The following is an 18,982-nucleotide window of genomic DNA, read 5'->3' on the forward strand; positions in this document are numbered from 1 at the left end:
TAAGGGAAGAAACTATTAGAGTAGAATGCTTTTCAACATTTAGGGGCCTCAACTGTAAAGGGGTGGGATTTTGTTGCTTGTCAGTTTAGTCAGGAGTATGTACCTCCAGGGAGTACGAGTGCTGTGAGTTCATCAGAGCACATTCCATGAAAGTACTTGTAAAAGAGACACACGGATGTGACATTGCCGCAATGGGCTTGGGCAGAAGTGTAGACCTATTAGATTTGGAATGCTTTATTGGAGTCTGTCTAAGAGTGAAAGACTAGTGGCAGATGTTACTCCAGGCATTGGATAAATTGTAGCTTTGTAAAAATTTAGGGTGCTCTCTAGTATGAATAATTTTCTCGCACGGTAGATGGAACCCACCTTCTTTGCAGCAGTCTTTGCAGTGTCCTCACATTGTCTGTGAATATTAAATTGAAAGTTCAAAAGATGTGCTCTCAAGTAGGATGTTATTTCTCATGGCAGTTGATGGTTGGTTGAGGAATTACATGTTACAACCCACTTACAACCCCATTCAGTTACTAACTGAACACTGTTTTTAGGTGTTTCTGCCATTTCCTTGGGTATGTGTACATTTGTTTTAGCCTTGTGTAAATTATAGATCATCATGTCATTAGGAAATATACCCATTTGAGACACAATTTAATCAGTAAGGTTATTTATGAGTATCAGAAATAATAAAATTCCAAGGATTGACTCTTGGGTCACACCTGCATTAATTTCATGCCGTTTAGACATACGGCCAATATTATGTCATTTAGATATACGGCCAATATCATATCGTTTACATATACAACCAATATCATGTCGTTTAGATGTATGGCCAATATCATGTCGTTTAGATGTATGGCCAATATCATGTCGTTTAGATGTACAGCCAATATCATGTCGTTTAGATGTATGGCCAATATCATATCATTTAGATGTACAATCAATATCATGTCGTATAGATGTATGGCCAATATCATATCATTTAGATGTACAACCAATATCATGTCGTATAGATGTATGGCCAATATCATATCATTTAGATGTACGGCCAATATCATATCATTTAGATGTACGGCCAATATCATGTCGTTTAGATGTATAACTAATATCATGTTATTTATATGTATGGCCAATATCATGTCGTTTAGATGTGCGGCCAATATCATGTCGTTTAGATGTACAGCCAATATCATGTCGTTTAGATGTGCGGCCAATATTATGTCGTTTAGATGTATGGCCAATATCATGTCGTTTAGATGTATGGCCAATATCATGTCGTTTAGATGTGCGGCCAATATCATGTCGTTTAGATTTATGGACAATATCATGTCGCTTAGATGTACGGACAATATCATGTTGTTTAGATGTACAGCTAATATCATGTCATTTAGATGTACAGCCAATATAATGTCGTTTAGATATACAGCCAATCTCATGCCATTTAGATGTACAGACAATAAAGATTTTTCTCTTGTCCAGGAAGGCCTGATTATGTTGAGTATTCATCTAGAAACACCATAGGATTAAATTTTTGTGAGAAGGCCTTCATTACAAACCGTGTCAAAGGCTTTGGATATATCAAGGGCTACAGATCTTGCTTCCCCTGTCTTAGTACATAGTGTATATGTTCAGAAATGGTGGTTAAAATATATGCAGTGGAGCAGGCTTATGTATATCCATGCTGTTGATCAGAAAAGAAGCTTAAGATTTACAAGATTGTGAACTAGTGCTTGATTCATTAATGACTCAAAGATTTTAGTGAAGAGAATCAGGAGATTGATGGGTGATACTTGAGCAGGTCAATTCTTTTGCCAGAATTCTTCAATACCGGTACAAGGAGGCAATTTTCCAGCTATCAGGAAAACAAAACTCAGCTAGGCATTTGTTGAGTTTGGAGAGAACAGGAGCGAGGTGAGTAGAGAATTTCTTAATTAGTATGACTGGGATGAGCTCAGGCTCACACGTCTTGGAGGTCTTAGCTTTTTATGATATCATGGACATTTTTTTTTTTTTTTACATAGGCGTCACCACTAATCAAGGCCGATAGGCCACTCAAGGATAACGGTTAAAGAGTGTAGAGTAGTCAAAAGGACAATATAGTAATCGATAGTAATGGAAGTTCGGTGAATTTGTTAACTTAAGTGGAACGGCTCATCAGAAACTTATTCACGTTGGACTTGAAGACAACCATATTATAGACAGCTGGAAAGCAGGAAAACGGAAGACAATTCCACAGGCATGCAGTTCTAAGAAAGAAGCTTTGATCATGGAATCTATGTTTAGGTTTAGGCACAGATAAAGAGTGGGGAAAATTATTGATAATGTTTTCAGCTAGTCTAGTGTTTCTTGTGAAAGTTTGGCGAGGGGGGACTATAGATTGAAGCTCAGTCGAACACTTTCCATGAAATTAACGATAAAGCAGAGACAAACTCGCAACGTCTCTTCTGTGAGATAGAGGTTGCAGCAAAGAGTAAAGGACATCTCCCACCAGGCCACGAAGTCTATTTTGAACCCTATCAAGGCAGGACAAGTCTTTTCTAGCAGCTCCTGCCCATGTGTGGCAACAATATTCCATCCTTGGATGTATCTGGCTCTTATACAGATAGAGAATTGCATCAGCAGTGAGATATCTACTGGATCGATAGAAGGATCCGACCATTTTTCCAGCGGCCTTGGCAACAGATTTGATGTACGTATTCCATTTAAGATCAGGAGTAAAGGTCAAGCCCAGAAGCCTATCAAAACTTGAGGCCTCCCCAAGGTGAGAGCCATTCATTTTAATTGATGCCAGATGGGGATCAGAACGTTGATGATGGAAAGATAGAAGCTTGGTTTTAGATGCATTAAAAGTAACCAGCCACTCTTTTCCCCATTGTACAACGTGCTCAAGATCAGAGGAGAGAGAATTGGAGAGAACTTGGTCGTTTACTGTCTTAGATGTGCTACCATAGATGGTAGTGTCGTCAGCAAAAATGTCTACGAATGATGTAAGGATGTGATTTGGAAGATCATTAATGTAGATCAGGAAAAGAGTTGGGCCCAGGATGGACCCCTGAGGGACTCCAGCATTTATACTGTGAGCTTCTGATTTTTGCCCATCAACTACTACTCTTATGAACCTATCAGAGAGAAATGATTTAATAATTGAGAAGACATTTCCAGCTATACCATAGCTGGAGATCTTGTGAAGTAAACCTTTATGCCATACCCTATCAAAGGCCTTTGATATGTTAAGAGCAATTGCCCTAGAAAGGTTGCCTCTGTCGAGAGATTCGCTAATCCTATGAGATATAACTGTAAGCACATCTGCTGTAGATCTAGCAGAACGGAAACCATATTGTGTGTCACTAAGAAGGTTATTTTTGCTGAGATGGTTGATTACTTCTCTATTTAACAAAGATTCCAGCAAGTTACTCATGACGCACAGGAGACTTATTGGCCTGTACTGAGAGGGGGATGAACGATCACCTGAATTCTTAAATACAGGGCATACTGATGAGATTTTTCAGGGTAATGGGAAGCAATTTTCCTTAAGACAACGTTTAAACAGTTTTGTAAGTATGGGTGCTAGTTCTGGTTGAAGTTTTTTGAGTACTATAATTGGAATACCGTCAGGGCCGGTTGCTTTACTGGAATCAAGGTTTTTGGTTAGCTTGGCAACATCACATACAGATATTTGTATATCACATAGTGTGTTTTCTGATACAGGAGGAAATATTGAGGGTTGGCGGCCTTGGTCGCAAAGGGTAGAATTGGCTGCAAAGTTCTTGGCAAAGAGTTTGGCTTTGTCTGATGCTGTTGAGATTAACTCAGGTCCATTGATGATAGTTGGGATAGAGCACACGCTTTTGTTCAGAATTCTGTTTGCAATTTGCCAAAACTGGTGGGAACCAAGCCACTGCTCAGCTACTTTGGACTTGATGGACTGAGCATACAATTCTCTTGCGTTCTTTATTACTTTCTTACAATGGTTGCTGGCAGTCCTGAAAGCGGCTTTAGTTTTCATACATCTATTACGTTGGAAGCAGTGGAAAAAGTGATTTCTGTGCGCAATAGCAGCAGCACATTCTGGAGAAAACCATGGCTGGCTGTTGGGTTTTTGCTGGAACTTTTTCGAGGGTATGAAATTGTCTATACCTGCAATTAACCATTCTGTCAGGTCTGATACTATAGACGACACATCCTTTTTAAACATGGAATGCAGAGGGAGATCCGATATAAATGTACGGAAACTATCCCAGTCAGCCATAGTGTTTCTATATACTGTACGATGGAGAGGTATGTCTGAGGACTTATTACATTTCATTTTTATCTTAATTGATACAACTGAGTTGTCAGAAGATCCAAGAGGAGACAGAACGGGGCAAGGCAAGTTCAGGGCAAGTTGTGAGAAAAAGGTCTAGGAGACTTGCATACTGGCCGTCATTGTCGGGCACACGCGTGGGTTTGTGAACAATCTGAGTGAGGTCATAAGTAATGGAGAAATCATGACAGAATCTCCCCTTATCATCGGTCTTTTTTGAGTAGGTCAACCATTCCACATTGTAAACATTGAAGTCTCCACATACGTGAATGTTAGCTGAAGGATATGCTGATAGAACTTGGTCAATTTTCTCAGATATGCTTTTAAAGATAGTAACTCCGCTGTTATGGGGGCGATAGAGAGTAAATATAAATGCCGTAGTGTGAGCTAGTGCTACTTGGAAGCACATATAGGGTAAGTTAGGATCTTCTCTGGAGATGTCCCTACCACATGGAAAGCCATCTTTTATATAGGCACATATTCCATGCCCATGGCGATCTTGGGGGTCAGATTTGGAAGTTAGGTTAGAGTATCCTTTAATTACAAACTCATTTAAGGAAATAGTCTGTCCAATTCCAGTTTCGCTTAAAAATAAAAGGTCTAGTTTAGTCTCCTGTAATTGGGCTTCAACCTCTGGAAGGTTAGAACGTAGACCCCTGATGTTGGAGAAGGAGACATGGTAGTGGGGGTCTACGTTGGAAGTTGGAGATCCGGGTTTAATCGTGTATTTTTTATTGAAACTTGTCATGATGGAATTTTGGAGTTTGTGGACTAGGTCGTCAGACTTGCTTAGAGCAGGACAGAGAGGGGAAACAAAGAGAGAAAAGAATTTTTTTTTTTGTAGCACATGATAAGGTAAAGCCGTAACAATTACCCACTAGTATGGCATCGAGAGGCCCCACCAGAGACTACTGCATGGTCCAGAATCCATTCACCAAATGGCAATACAGCAGCCCCAGTACTTTGCGCCTGCTGATAGGACAACCTCCTTAGTGGTTAATCCAAGGTTCGGGTCCCTGACTATCAGGCGGATAACGTCAGCCCAGATAAAACGTTTACCTCCAGCACCCTTACTAGTGACATGGCTACAAGGATAGACATAGAACAGAAAATTTCCGCCATCTCTGTCGACTGTTCACACAAATTACTGCCAACCTAGAATACAGCTTTTTCTTCTCTCTTTGTTAGAAAAATCACTCATTAAAAAAATGAGGACTGAGTGACAAATAAAGAGAAGCGAGAGTAACGGGAGCTGCCGACAACGCTTCCACAAAACGTTCTCTACTCTCCTTTAAAAAAAAAAAAAATCTATTAAGTATTGTACTTAATAAAAGTCCAACTGGCGTGTTTTTTAAAGGGAACGTATGGTGATAGATTCACCTCTCACGAATTAACAATGAATACAATTTCCTAATCTGTTCATGCAATCAACATGGTAGAAATAATAAACATTTATGACGAGAAAACGCTATCATTAAATAAAACAATCAGGAGATAAAAATATAAATTAAATACTGAAATAGAATGTAGTTATTAATATTAGAAATTAAACATAAAAATTAAAATACACTTATCTCGAACACGCATTCGTCTCCAGAGTGCAAACTGATTTGAAAAGACTTTTAGCTTTAATATCAGCGTCCCAAAAGACTTTTTTTTTTTTTTTTAATTAACCGTTAAAACAAAAACGTGATCGCTTTCTGAATTTTTGCGAGTGACGTTTAAGAAATTGCGATATAAGAGAACAGCGAGGGGGGGGGTCTTCTGAAATTCAACTAGTGCCGTTATAAGTAAATTCAACATAAGATGAAAAAAACAGAAATTGAGGGGGGGGGGGCTGAAAGAAACATAAAATGGTTGAGTATGCTATCCTTAAGATCAACTTGGTAGATATAATAAACATTTATGACGAGAAAACGCTATCATTAAATAAAACAATTAGGAGATAAAAATATAAATTAAGTACTGAAATAGAATGTAGTTATTAATATTAGAAATTAAACATAAAAATTAAAATACACTTATCTCGAACACACATTCGTCACCAGAGTGCAAACTGATTTGAAAAGACTTTTAGCTTTAATATCAGCGTCCCAAAATGAGACATGAGAAGGAGTGGTTTTTTAGATCCATGAGTATGGCTTCTGTCCTCAAAGGGGGAATTTAGGAGAGAGTGGTTTAAGAAGCCTAACGTGGAGTTGGAGGCAAACCGTCAGAGAAGAAGGTCAGGCTTCTCAGTCGCTGTGTAAGCAACAATCTCATGGTTGTTAGATAGTGGGGGAAATTGTTGATTGTTCTTTATTTAGCATTTATAATACTCCCTTTAAACTTCCTCCGAAGGAGGAAAACAGTTCAATCTATCTAGCTTCTAGGAATTCTCTAGAAAGCACAGGTTTCTCTTTTCTGCAACTCAATATCTTTCATTAAGTTGTAGCATTAGTAGCAGTAGTAGTAATAGTGGTTCCTTCAATATGCCTTGTCTTAGCTGCGGCTATTTCACGTTTAGTTATTTCTTGCTACTATAAACTTTTGCCTATTTATACTTGACTTGTGGTAGACGAATTGGCAGAATACATGCTGCCTTTGTGTCTAAGCTTTTTATGATATCATGGACATGAGAAAGGGGTGGCTTCTGTCCTCAAAGAGAAATTTAGGAGAGAATGGTTTAAGAGGTCTAAGGTGGAGTTGAAGGTAAACCGTCGGAGAAGAAGGTCAGCTTTCTCAGTCGCCATGCAAGCAACAATGTCATGGTTGTTAGGTAGTGGGGGAAATTGTTGATTGTTCTTTATTTATCACCCTATTATAACTTTTCTAGAAATCACGAGTTTCTCTTTTCTGTAACTCAATATCTTTCCTTAAGTAGTAGTAGTAGTGGTGGTGGTGGTCACTTTGTTATGCCTTCTCTTAGCTGCGGCTATTTTACTTTTACAGTTATTTCTAGCGGCTATAAACTTTTGCCTATTTGTACTTGACTTGTGGTGGACGAATCGGCAGAATACATGCTGCCTTTGTGCAATGGTAGCTGCACAAGTTGAACTAAACCATTGGTGAGAGTGGGTCTTGATATAGTACTTCCATGTGGGAACATGTGCTTTAATGTCTGCTTTGCACCATTCATTTGTCTTATTGGTACATTGTTCAGCAGGAAGAGGAAAAACATTAGTCCATGAGGCATCTCTGATGTGTTGTCTGACAGCTTTCCAATCAGCCTTTTTGAAGCACTTCATCATTTTGAACAACAGTTTCTCAACTTGAGGTCAAGAATTTGGAGTGATGTCAACCAATATAACAATGTAATCAGCATTCCCTAGGGTTATCGGCATTTGTCAGAGAATCCTTAGGCATTGTGTTCAGAAGCAGATCTAGAAATGTGGATCTTCACAATCTGGTAAATGCACCAGGAACGTGACCGTCTGTGTTAGGGAATGCGATATAATGAAGCTATGTGTTCTTCTACCAGCCTGCAATTGCATAACTTAAGAAACCGAATCAATTACTGTGGTGGACATTGTAATACCCAAATACATATACTCAGGTGTAATTATCTTCGAAGAATGCTGTATCTATACTGTCAGTGACAGGATTGATTAGAGCACAGTCCTTATTTGTGGGCTTGTATACAATCATGTTTTATCTGCTTTTATCATTCAAACACGATAGTATTTGAACACATGGTTAAGTGGCAATTTTAGTCATTTAGAACTGCTTAAAGCTTCACCACTCACTCATTTTTTGACCAAATTTCAAACAATGATTACAGTTTATAGATCACATTCTCAGCTATATTATGAAAAAAAATTTTTCAAATTACGTTCAGTAAAACAAAAGTTATGATGAATTTTCTGGTGTTCAGAATCGTAAAAATATGTAAGGCCATGAGCAACGCTTTTTATGACTGGTTTCCATAGCAACATCATCGCTTTAGCAACTACTGCCGCAAAAAGAGAAGTAACTCGTGAAACAGACAGAATTAAAGCATGAAAGGAAGATAATTGGGGATATTTTATTGAAAGAAGACGAATGGCATACATTATTATTACATATGTGTTTATGGGGGCAAAAAAATAAGACAGAAATTAAACAAAGAACAAGTGAATTTATTGGAAACCTGGAAAAATCATGGATTACAATAGAAAAATGCGAGCATGAAAAGTAGTATGGTTAAGCTTAAACATGGAAAAGTAAGGGACTAGTTGTTAAAACTGGAAAAGAAAAGGACAAGATATTCTAGTTAAAAATATAATAAATTTATAACTAAAATATTGCAGCATTAAGAAGCTTTTTTTTTAAATTCAATTTATAACATTATATCAATTTTTTTGCTGATCTTCAGAATCTGGTAAATGCACCGGGAACATGATCTTCTGTATTAAGGAATGCGATATAATGAATCTATGTGTGCTACTACCAGCTGCAATTGTGTTACTTAAGAAACCGAATCAATTACTGTGGTGGACATTGTAATACATTGTAATATATTTAGGTATTATTATCTTTGAAGAGTGCTGTATCTATACTATCAGTAAGATGATTGATTAGGGCACAGTCCTGATTTGTGGGCTTGTATACAATCATGCTTCATCTGCTTTTATATACATTTTTAAAAATTTAACAGCTTTATAAAAATTTAAATACTACAATGATAATCCAGAATGGAGCTAGCCAAAGAAATGAGGTTGTGAAAACAAAAAAAAAAACTTTCTTTGTGATCTTCTCACTATTGCTAATTGCAGTAATAAATTGGCATAGAATTTGAACAGCAGCTACACTCTTGTTGGTCACCTGAGCATCTCCTATTTTCTACATCTTTATTTGTATTCAAATTTAGAATTTCCCAACCAAACTGTACTTCTACTATTAATAAATTTTAAATCAGTGGATATTTTTACACGTTTAATTTTATGTATTGTTATTTTTTTCATATTTTGCTTGAAGTTGCCTTAATTAAATATTTCTTGCAGAAAAGATATTATATATTTATTAAACACCATGAAGAATCATTATTGTTTTTATTAAATAAAGAATATGAATAACAAAATATGTATTAGCTTAGAAATAAAAAAATGTGCTAAAAAAACTTAAAAGCTATCTTTAAAAAATTTCAAAAAAAAAAATGCAAAAGTTGAAGGTAAAACAATTTCCTTTCAGACAATAAAAAAAATAGAAGAATAAAAAAATAGAAGAATAAAAAAATAGAAGAATAAAAAAATAGAAGAAAAAAAAGTAGAAGAATAAAAAAATAGAAGAACAAAAAAAATAGAAGAAAAAAAATAGAAGAATAAAAAAATAGAAGAATAAAAAAAATAGAAGAATAAAAAAATAGAAGAACAAAAAAAATAGAAGCAAAAAATAGAAGAACAAAAAAAAATAGAAGAATAGAAAAATAGAAGAATAAAAAAATAGAAGAATAACAAAATAAAAGAATAAAAAACTAGAAGTATAAAAAATAGAAGAATAAAAAAAAGAAGAATAAAAAAAAATAGAAGAATAAAAAAAAAATAGATGAATAAAAAAAATAGAAGAATAAAAAAATAGAAGAATAAAAAAATAGAAGAAAAAAAAAATAGAAGAATAAAAAAAATAGAAGAACAAAAAAATAGAAGAATAAAAAAATACAAGAATAAAAAAATAGAAGAATAAAAAATAGAAGAATAAAAAAATAAAAGAATAAAAAAATAGAAGAATAAAAAATAGAAGAATAAAAAAATAGAAGAATAAAAAAAAGGAGAACAGAAAAAAATAGAAGAATAAAAAAATAGAAGAATAAAAAAATAGAAGAATAAAAAAAATAGAATAAAAAATAGAAGAATAACAAAATAAAAGAATAAAAAAATATAACAAAAAAAATAGAAAAATAAAAAAATAGAAGAAAAAAAAAGTAGAAGAATAAAAAAATAGAACAAAAAAAATAGAAGAAAAAAAAATAGAAGAATAAAAAATAGAAGAATAAAAAAAATAGAAGAATAAAAAAATAGAAGAACAAAAAAAAATAGAAGAAAAAAAAAATAGAAGAATAAAAAAATAGAAGAATAAAAAAATAAAAGAATAAGAAAATAGAAGAATAAAAAATAGAAGAATAAAAAAAATAGAAGAATAAAAAAAATAGAAGAATAAAAAAATAGAAGAATAAAAAAAATAGAAGAATAAAAAAAATAGAAGAATCAAAAAATAGAAGAATAAAAAAATAGAAGAATAAAAAATAGAAGAATAAAAAATAAAAGAATAAAAAAATAGAACAGAAAAAAAATAGAAGAATAAAAAATTAGAAGAATAAAAAAATAAGAATAAAAAAATAGAAGAAAAAAATATAGAAGAATAAAAAAATAGAAGAACAAAAAAAATAGAAGAAAAAAAAATAGAAGAATAAAAAAATAGAAGAATAAAAAAAATAGAAGAATAAAAAAATAGAAGAACAAAAAAAATAGAAGAAAAAAATAGAAGAACAAAAAAAAATAGAAGAATAGAAAAATAGAAGAATAAAAAAATAGAAGAATAAAAAATAAAAGAATAAAAAACTAGAAGTATAAAAAATAGAAGAATAAAAAAAAATAGAAGAATAAAAAAAATAGAAGAATAAAAAAAATAGAAGAATAAAAAAATAGAAGAATAAAAAAATAGAAGAATAAAAAAAAAAGAAGAATAAAAAAAATAGAAGAACAAAAAAATAGAAAAATTAAAAAAATAAAAGAATAAAAAAATAGAAGAATAAAAAATAGAAGAATAAAAAAAATAAAAGAATAAAAAAATAGAAGAATAAAAAATAGAAGAATAAAAAATAGAAGAATAAAAAAATAGAAGAATAAAAAAATAGAAGAATAAAAAAATAGAAGAATAAAAAAATAGAAGAATAAAAAAAATAGAAGAATAAAAAAATAGAAGAATAAAAAAAATAGAAGAATAAAAAAATAGAAGAATAAAAAAAATAGAAGAATAAAAAAATAGAAGAATAAAAAAATAGAAGAATAAAAAAATAGAAGAATAAAAAAATAGGAGAACAAAAAAAATAGAAGAATAAAAAAAATAGAAGAATAAAAAAATAGAAGAATAAAAAAATAGAAGAATAAAAAAATAGAAGAATAAAAAATAGGAGAACAAAAAAAAATAGAAGAATAAAAAAAATAGAAGAATAAAAAATAGAAGAATAAAAAAATAGAAGAATAAAAAAATAGAAGAATAAAAAAATAGAAGAATAAAAAGATAGAAGAATAAAAAAAATAGAAGAATAAAAAAATAGAAGAATAAAAAAAATAGAAGAATAAAAAAAATAGAAGAATAAAAAAAATAGAAGAATAAAAAAATAGAAGAATAAAAAAATAGGAGAACAAAAAAAAATAGAAGAATAAAAAAATAAAAGAATAAAAAAAATAGAAGAATAAAAAAATAGAAGAATAACAAAAATAGAAGAATAAAAAAATAGAAGAATAAAAAAATAGAAGAATAAAAAAATAGAAGAATAAAAAAATAGGAGAACCAAAAAATAGAAGAATAAAAAAAATAAAAGAATAAAAAAAATAGGAGAATAAAAAAATTGAAGAATAAAAAAATAGAAGAATAAAAAATAGAAGAATAAAAAAAATAGAAGAATAAAAAAATAGGAGAACAAAAAAAAAATAGAAGAATAAAAAAAATAGAAGAATAAAAAATAGAAGAATAAAAAAAATAGAAGAATAAAAAAAATAGAAGAATAAAAAAAAAGAAGAATAAAAAAAATAGAATAAAAAATAGAAGAATAACAAAATAAAAGAATAAAAAAATAGAACAAAAAAATAGAGGAATAAAAAAATAGAAGAAAAAAAAAGTAGAAGAATAAAAAAATAGAACAAAAAAAATAGAAGAAAAAAAATAGAAGAATAAAAAATAGAAGAATAAAAAAAATAAAAGAATAAAAAAATAGAAGAATAAAAAAATAGAAGAATAGAAAAATAGAAGAATAAAAAAAATAGAAGAATAAAAAAATAGAAGAATAAAAAAATAGGAGAACAGAAAAAAATAGAAGAATAAAAAAATAGAAGAATAAAAAATAGAAGAATAACAAAATAAAAGAATAAAAAAATAGAACAAAAAAAATAGAAGAATAAAAAAATAGAAGAAAAAAAAGTAGAAGAATAAAAAAATAGAACAAAAAAAATAGAAGAAAAAAAAATAGAAGATTAAAAAAAATAGAAGAATAAAAAAATAGAAGAATAAAAAAATAGAAGAATAAAAAAATAGAAGAATAAAAAAAAATAGAAGAATAAAAAAATAGAAGAATAAAAAAAATAGAAGAACAAAAAAATAGAAGAATAAAAAAATAAAAGAATTAAAAAATAGAAGAATAAAAAATAGAAGAATAAAAAAAATAAAAGAATAAAAAATAGAAGAATAAAAAAATAGAATTATAAAAAATAGAAGGATAAAAAAATAGAAGAATAAAAAAATAGAAGAATAAAAAAATAGAAGAATAAAAAAAATAGAAGAATAAAAAAAATAGAACAAAAAAAATAGAAGAATAAAAAATAGAAGAATATAAAAATAGAAGAATTAAAAAATAGAAGAATAAAAAATAGAAGAATAAAAAAAGAAAGAATAAAAAATAGAAGAACAAAAAAAAATAGAAGAATAAAAAATAGAAGAATAAAAAAAATAGAAGGATAAAAAAATAGAAGAACAAAAAAAAATAGAAGAATAAAAAAATAGAAGAACAAAAAAAAAATAGAAGAATAAAAAAATAGAAGAACAAAAAAAATAGAAGAATAAAAAAATAGAAGAATAAAAAAAATAGAAGAACAAAAAAAATAGAAGAATAAAAAAATAGAAGAACAAAAAAAAATAGAAGAATAAAAAAATAGAAGAATAAAAAAATAGAAGTATAAAAAAATAGAAGAATAAAAAAAAAATAGAAGACTAAAAAAAATAGAAGAATAAAAAAATAGAAGAATAAAAAAATAGAAAAATAAAAAAATAGAAGAATAAAAAAATAGAAGAATAAAAAAATAGAAGAATAAAAAAATAAAAGAATAAAAAAATAGAAGAATAAAAAATAGAAGAATAAAAAAAATAGAAGAATAAAAAAAATCGAAAGAATAAAAAATAGAAGAATAAAAAAAGAAAGAATAAAAAATAGAAGAACAAAAAAAAATAGAAGAATAAAAAAATAGGAGAATAAAAAAAATAGAAGAATAAAACAAATAGAAGAATAAAAAAAATAGAAGAATAAAAAAATAGAAGAACAAAAAAAAATAGAAGAATAAAAAAATAGAAGAATAAAAAAAAAGAAGTATAAAAAAATAGAAGAATAAAAAAATAGAAGAATAAAAAAAATAGAAGAATAAAAAAATAGAAGAATAAAAAAACAGAAGAATAAAAAAATAGAAGAATAAAAAAATAGAAGAATAAATAAATAGAAGAATAAAAAAATAAAAGAATAAAAAAATAGAAGAATAAAAAATAGAAGAATAAAAAAAATAGAAGAATAAAAAAATAGAAGAATAAAAAAAATAGAAGAATAAAAAATAGAAGAATAAATAATCGAAAGAATAAAAAAATAGAAGAATAAAAAATAGAAGAATAAAAAAAATAGAAGAATAAAAAAATAGAAGAACAAAAAAAAATAGAAGAATAAAAAAATAGAAGAATAAAAAAATAGAAGAATAAAAAAAATAGAAGAACAAAAAAAAAATAGAAGAATAAAAAAAATAGAAGAACAAAAAAAATAGAAGAATAAAAAAATAGAAGAATAAAAAAATAGAAGAACAAAAAAAATAGAAGAATAAAAAAATAGAAGAACAAAAAAAAATAGAAGAATAAAAAAAAAGAAGAATAAAAAAATAGAAGGATTAAAAAATAGAAGAATAAAAAAATAGAAGAATAAATAATCAAAAGAATAAAAAAATAGAAGAATAAAAAATAGAAGAATAAAAAAAATAGAAGAATAAAAAAATAGAAGAATAAATAATCAAAAGAATACAAAAATAGAAGAATAAAAAATAGAAGAATAAAAAAAAGAAAGAATAAAAAAATAGAAGAACAAAAAAAATAGAAGAATAAAAAAATAGAAGAATAAAAAAAATAGAAGAATAAAAAAAAAATAGAAGAACAAAAAAAATAGAAGAATAAAAAAAATAGAAGAACAAAAAAAAATAGAAGAATAAAAAAATAGAAGAATAAAAAATAGAAGAACAAAAAAATAGAAGAATAAAAAAATAGAAGAATAAAAAAAATAAAAGAATGAAAAATAGAAGAATAAAAAAATAGAAGAATAAAAAAAATAGAAGAATAAAAAAATAGAAGAATAAAAAAATAGAAGAACAAAAAAAAATAGAAGAATAAAAAATAGAAGAATAAAAAAATAGAAGAATAAAAAAAATAGAAGAATAAAAAAAATAGAAGAATAAAAAAAATAGAAATATAAAAAAAATAGAAGAATAAAAAAAATAGAAGAATAAAAAAAATAGAAGAATAAAAAAAATAGAAATATAAAAAAATAGAAGAATAAAAAAAATAGAAGAATAAAAAAAATAGAAGAATAAAAAAATAGAAGAATAAAAAATAGAAGAATAAAAAAATACAAGAATAAAAAAATACAAGAATAAAAAAATACAAGAATAAAAAAATACAAGAATAAAAAAATAGAAGAATAAAAAATAGAAGAATAAAAAGATAGAAGAATAAAAAAAATAGAATAAAAAAAATAGAAGAACAAAAAAAAGAAGAATAAAAAATAGAAGAATAAAAAAAATAAAAGAATAAAAAAATAGAAGAATAAAAAAATAGAAGAATAAAAAAATAGAAGAATAAAAAAAATAGAAGAGTAAAAAAATAGGAGAATAAAAAAATAGAAGAATAAAAAAATAGAAGAACAAAATTAAAGAAGAATAAAAAATAGAAGAATAAAAAAAAATAGAAGAATAAAAAAATAGAAGAATAAAAAAATAGAAGAATAAAAAAAATAGAAGGATAAAAAAAAAATAGAAGAATAAAAAAAATAGAAGACTAAAAAAATAGAAGAATAAAAAAATAGAAGAATAAAAAAATAGAAGAATAAAAAAATAGAAGAATAAAAAAATAGAAGAATAAAAAAATAAAAGAATAAAAAAATAGAAGAATAAAAAATAGAAGAATAAAAAAAATAGAAGAATAAAAAAAATCGAAAGAATAAAAAATAGAAGAATAAAAAAAGAAAGAATAAAAAATAGAAGAACAAAAAAAAATAGAAGACTAAAAAAAGGGGAGAATAAAAAAAATAGAAGAATAAAACAAATAGAAGAACAAAAAAAATAGAAGAATAAAAAAATAGAAGAATAAAAAAATAGAAGAATAAAAAAATAGAAGAATAAAAAATAGAAGAATAAAAAGATAGAAGAATAAAAAAATAGAATAAAAAAATAGAAGAACAAAAAAAGAAGAATAAAAAATAGAAGAATAAAAAAAATAAAAGAATAAAAAAAATAGAAGAATAAAAAAATAGAAGAATAAAAAAATAGAAGAATAAAAAAATAGAAGAGTAAAAAAATAGGAGAATAAAAAAATAGAAGAATAAAAAAATAGAAGAACAAAATTAAAGAAGAATAAAAAATAGAAGAATAAAAAAAAATAGAAGAATAAAAAAAATAGAAGAATAAAAAAATAGAAGAATAAAAAAATAAAAGAATAAAAAAATAGAAGAATAAAAAAAATAGAAGAATAAAAAAAATAGAAGAATAAAAAAAATAGAAGAATAAAAAAAATAGAAGAACAAAAAAAATAGAAGAATAAAAAAAAATAGAAGAATAAAAAAAATAGAAGACTAAAAAAATAGAAGAATAAAAAATAGAAGAATAAAAAATAGAAGAATAAAAAAAAATAGAAGAATAAAAAAATAGAAGAATAAAAAAATAGAAGAATAAAAAAATAAAAGAATAAAAAAATAGAAGAATAAAAAAAATAGAAGAATAAAAAAAATAGAAGAATAAAAAAAATAGAAGAATAAAAAAAATAGAAGAACAAAAAAAATAGAAGAATAAAAAAAAATAGAAGAATAAAAAAAATAGAAGACTAAAAAAATAGAAGAATAAAAAATAGAAGAATAAAAAATAGAAGAATAAAAAATAGAAGAATAAAAAAATAGAAGAATAAAAAAAATCGAAAGAATAAAAAATAGAAGAATAAAAAAATAGAAGAATAAAAAAATAGAAGAATAAAAAAATAGAAGAATAAAAAAAATAGAAGAATAAAAAAAATAGAAGAATAAAAAAAATAGAAGAATAAAAAAATAGAAGAATAAAAAAAATAGAAGAATAAAAAATAGAAGAATAAAAAGTAGAAGAATAAAAAAATAGAAGAATAAAAAATTAAAAGAATAAAAAAATAGAAGAATAAAAAATAGAAGAATAAAAAATAGAAGAATAAAAAGATAGAAGAATAAAAAAAAATAGAATAAAAAAATAGAAGAACAAAAAAAAGAAGAATAAAAAATAGAAGAATAAAAAAAAATAGAAGAACAAAAAAAATAGAAGAATAAAAAAAATAGAAGAACAAAAATAGAAGAATAAAAAAAAAATAGAAGAATAAAAAAATAGAAGAATAAAAAAAATCGAAAGAATAAAAAATAGAAGAATAAAAAAATAGAAGAATAAAAAAATAGAAGAATAAAACGACTACAATTTTAAAAAGAATATTATTGATTTATTCTGAGATTTTAAAATGTAAACTTATATATTTATCATTAATGGTCTATTGTCATAACACGTAGCAAATTTCAGATGAAAACAAAACCAGCGCATGCTTCCTGGTTATGATAATTTGGTAAATATTTAATTTTAAACATTGTAAATAATTTATATAAATAAAACAGTAGATGAATGTATGTGTGTCTGTGTGTAAATATTTAACCGATAAATACTTAAACTATTGGACGCATACCACTGAAATTAAGAGGAAATTGTAATTACACACCAAGGATGGTTTATAACGAGTAAAATCTTTGTTTGGAAGGCAGAATAACGCGTACAGAAATATGTTGGCAAGCTGAAATACAAAATGATCATTTTAACTTGCCGTCATTTCTATTTGTTTGTGCATGCATAAACTAATCATAGCTAAAAGTGGTTTCATTTTAAAACGTTAGGGAACAGGGGCACTAAATGTTTTGGTTTCGATTCATACTAATGGCATCCAAATCATATGTTTCAAAACTTTTGCATTAGTACTATATATATACGAATATTCAATAAAGAATTGGTGTTGTAATTATAAATATGAAATCTGCAGTAATTAAAATATAATAAACATATTTTATGTTCGGCAATGTCGGGTAGTCCCCACCCCTCTGCTAGTTTAGGAATAAATTTATATCAAAATGTTCTTTACACTAAACTTAATCAATTAATTAATTAAACTTAATCAGAAAATATGGTTTGAATAATGAACTATTTTAATCAATAAATATATTTACTTTCGTTATTTTTATATACAATCTTATTTTCCTTTTTTTCTGTGTCAATATATGTCCTGTCGCAAACTCCATAAAAGTAAATATGTTTTCTGATTTAAACTAATTTGTAAAGGATTTAGTCGACGAAAAGCGTGTCTGCATATTTCTACTTTATAAAGTATGGAAGGTGGTATACTATACAGAGTGAACTGATAAAATTTTCGCCTTAGAAAAGATGACATGATTCCATTTCTGTTTGATAAAAATACGTTCGCTTTTGTTGTCGCAGACCATCTACTAGTTGGGCAGTTGTATACAAATCTCAAGACCGATAGGAGCCTTCTATCATGTCTGAAAGTGACACAATGTTTAACCAACGCGATCCGAGATGTGCCACTGTACAACTCATGTTCTCTACCGATCCAAGTTATGACAACAGGACCATTGCCAGCACCCTCAAAATGTAAATCCGGATGGTTCAATGCTTGAGGACACAACTCAATGCATCAGATGACCTTTTCTGGCCACAGTTATGATCTTTCGTGTTCTTTCAAGTGAGGGCCACATTATGCCACTTTACATCTATGAAGTTGGCTTCAAAGTCAACACCAAAGTATACCTGGATGTGATGAAGAGTGTGGTGATCCCCTGGTGCAGTCAGGTGGTCGCTGGAAGATCCTGGGTATGGCAGCAGGACTCAGCACCGGCCCACAAGTCCAAAGAGACCCAGGCTTGACTTCAGAAGGAATGCTCAACTTTGTATCCTTCTCTCACTATCCACCTCCTTCCTTGACTTAAGCCCGCTGGATTACTTCATTTAGTCATACGTCGAGAACATCACCAACATGACCTCCCACAACACCAAAGCAAGCATAATAGCCGTCATCCGCCAAGTATTTGCCAAGCTCCCACTGGTGTTTGTGGAAAAAGCATGCTCCCAGTTCTGGACCCGTATCAAGACAGTGACTGAAGCTGAAGGTGGTTACATTGAATAGATGTCAGCTTTACTACATAATCAACTTACTTGAATTGATTTTTTTCAATTAAAAGTTTTAAAATAAAGCTGGAGTGTTGTTTTCTTTAGAGTGAGAATTTTGTTCTACCATGTATAATATGCAAGAGAAGAATAACATATGTACGAAAGAAGAAATAGATTATGGTCCCGATTATGATGAGAAAAGAACACACGTTACGACGTCAAAGATTGAAAGCTATTCATTAGCAATGAATACTTAAATGTATTATTTGGATTCTTTGAACTATTGCTTATGTCTTGAATGTTATTTCCACAACGT

The sequence above is a fragment of the Euprymna scolopes genome, chromosome 5 (genome assembly GCF_053919585.1).
Source record: "Euprymna scolopes isolate OS-2025 chromosome 5, ASM5391958v1, whole genome shotgun sequence".
Classification (NCBI taxonomy): domain Eukaryota; kingdom Metazoa; phylum Mollusca; class Cephalopoda; order Sepiida; family Sepiolidae; genus Euprymna; species Euprymna scolopes.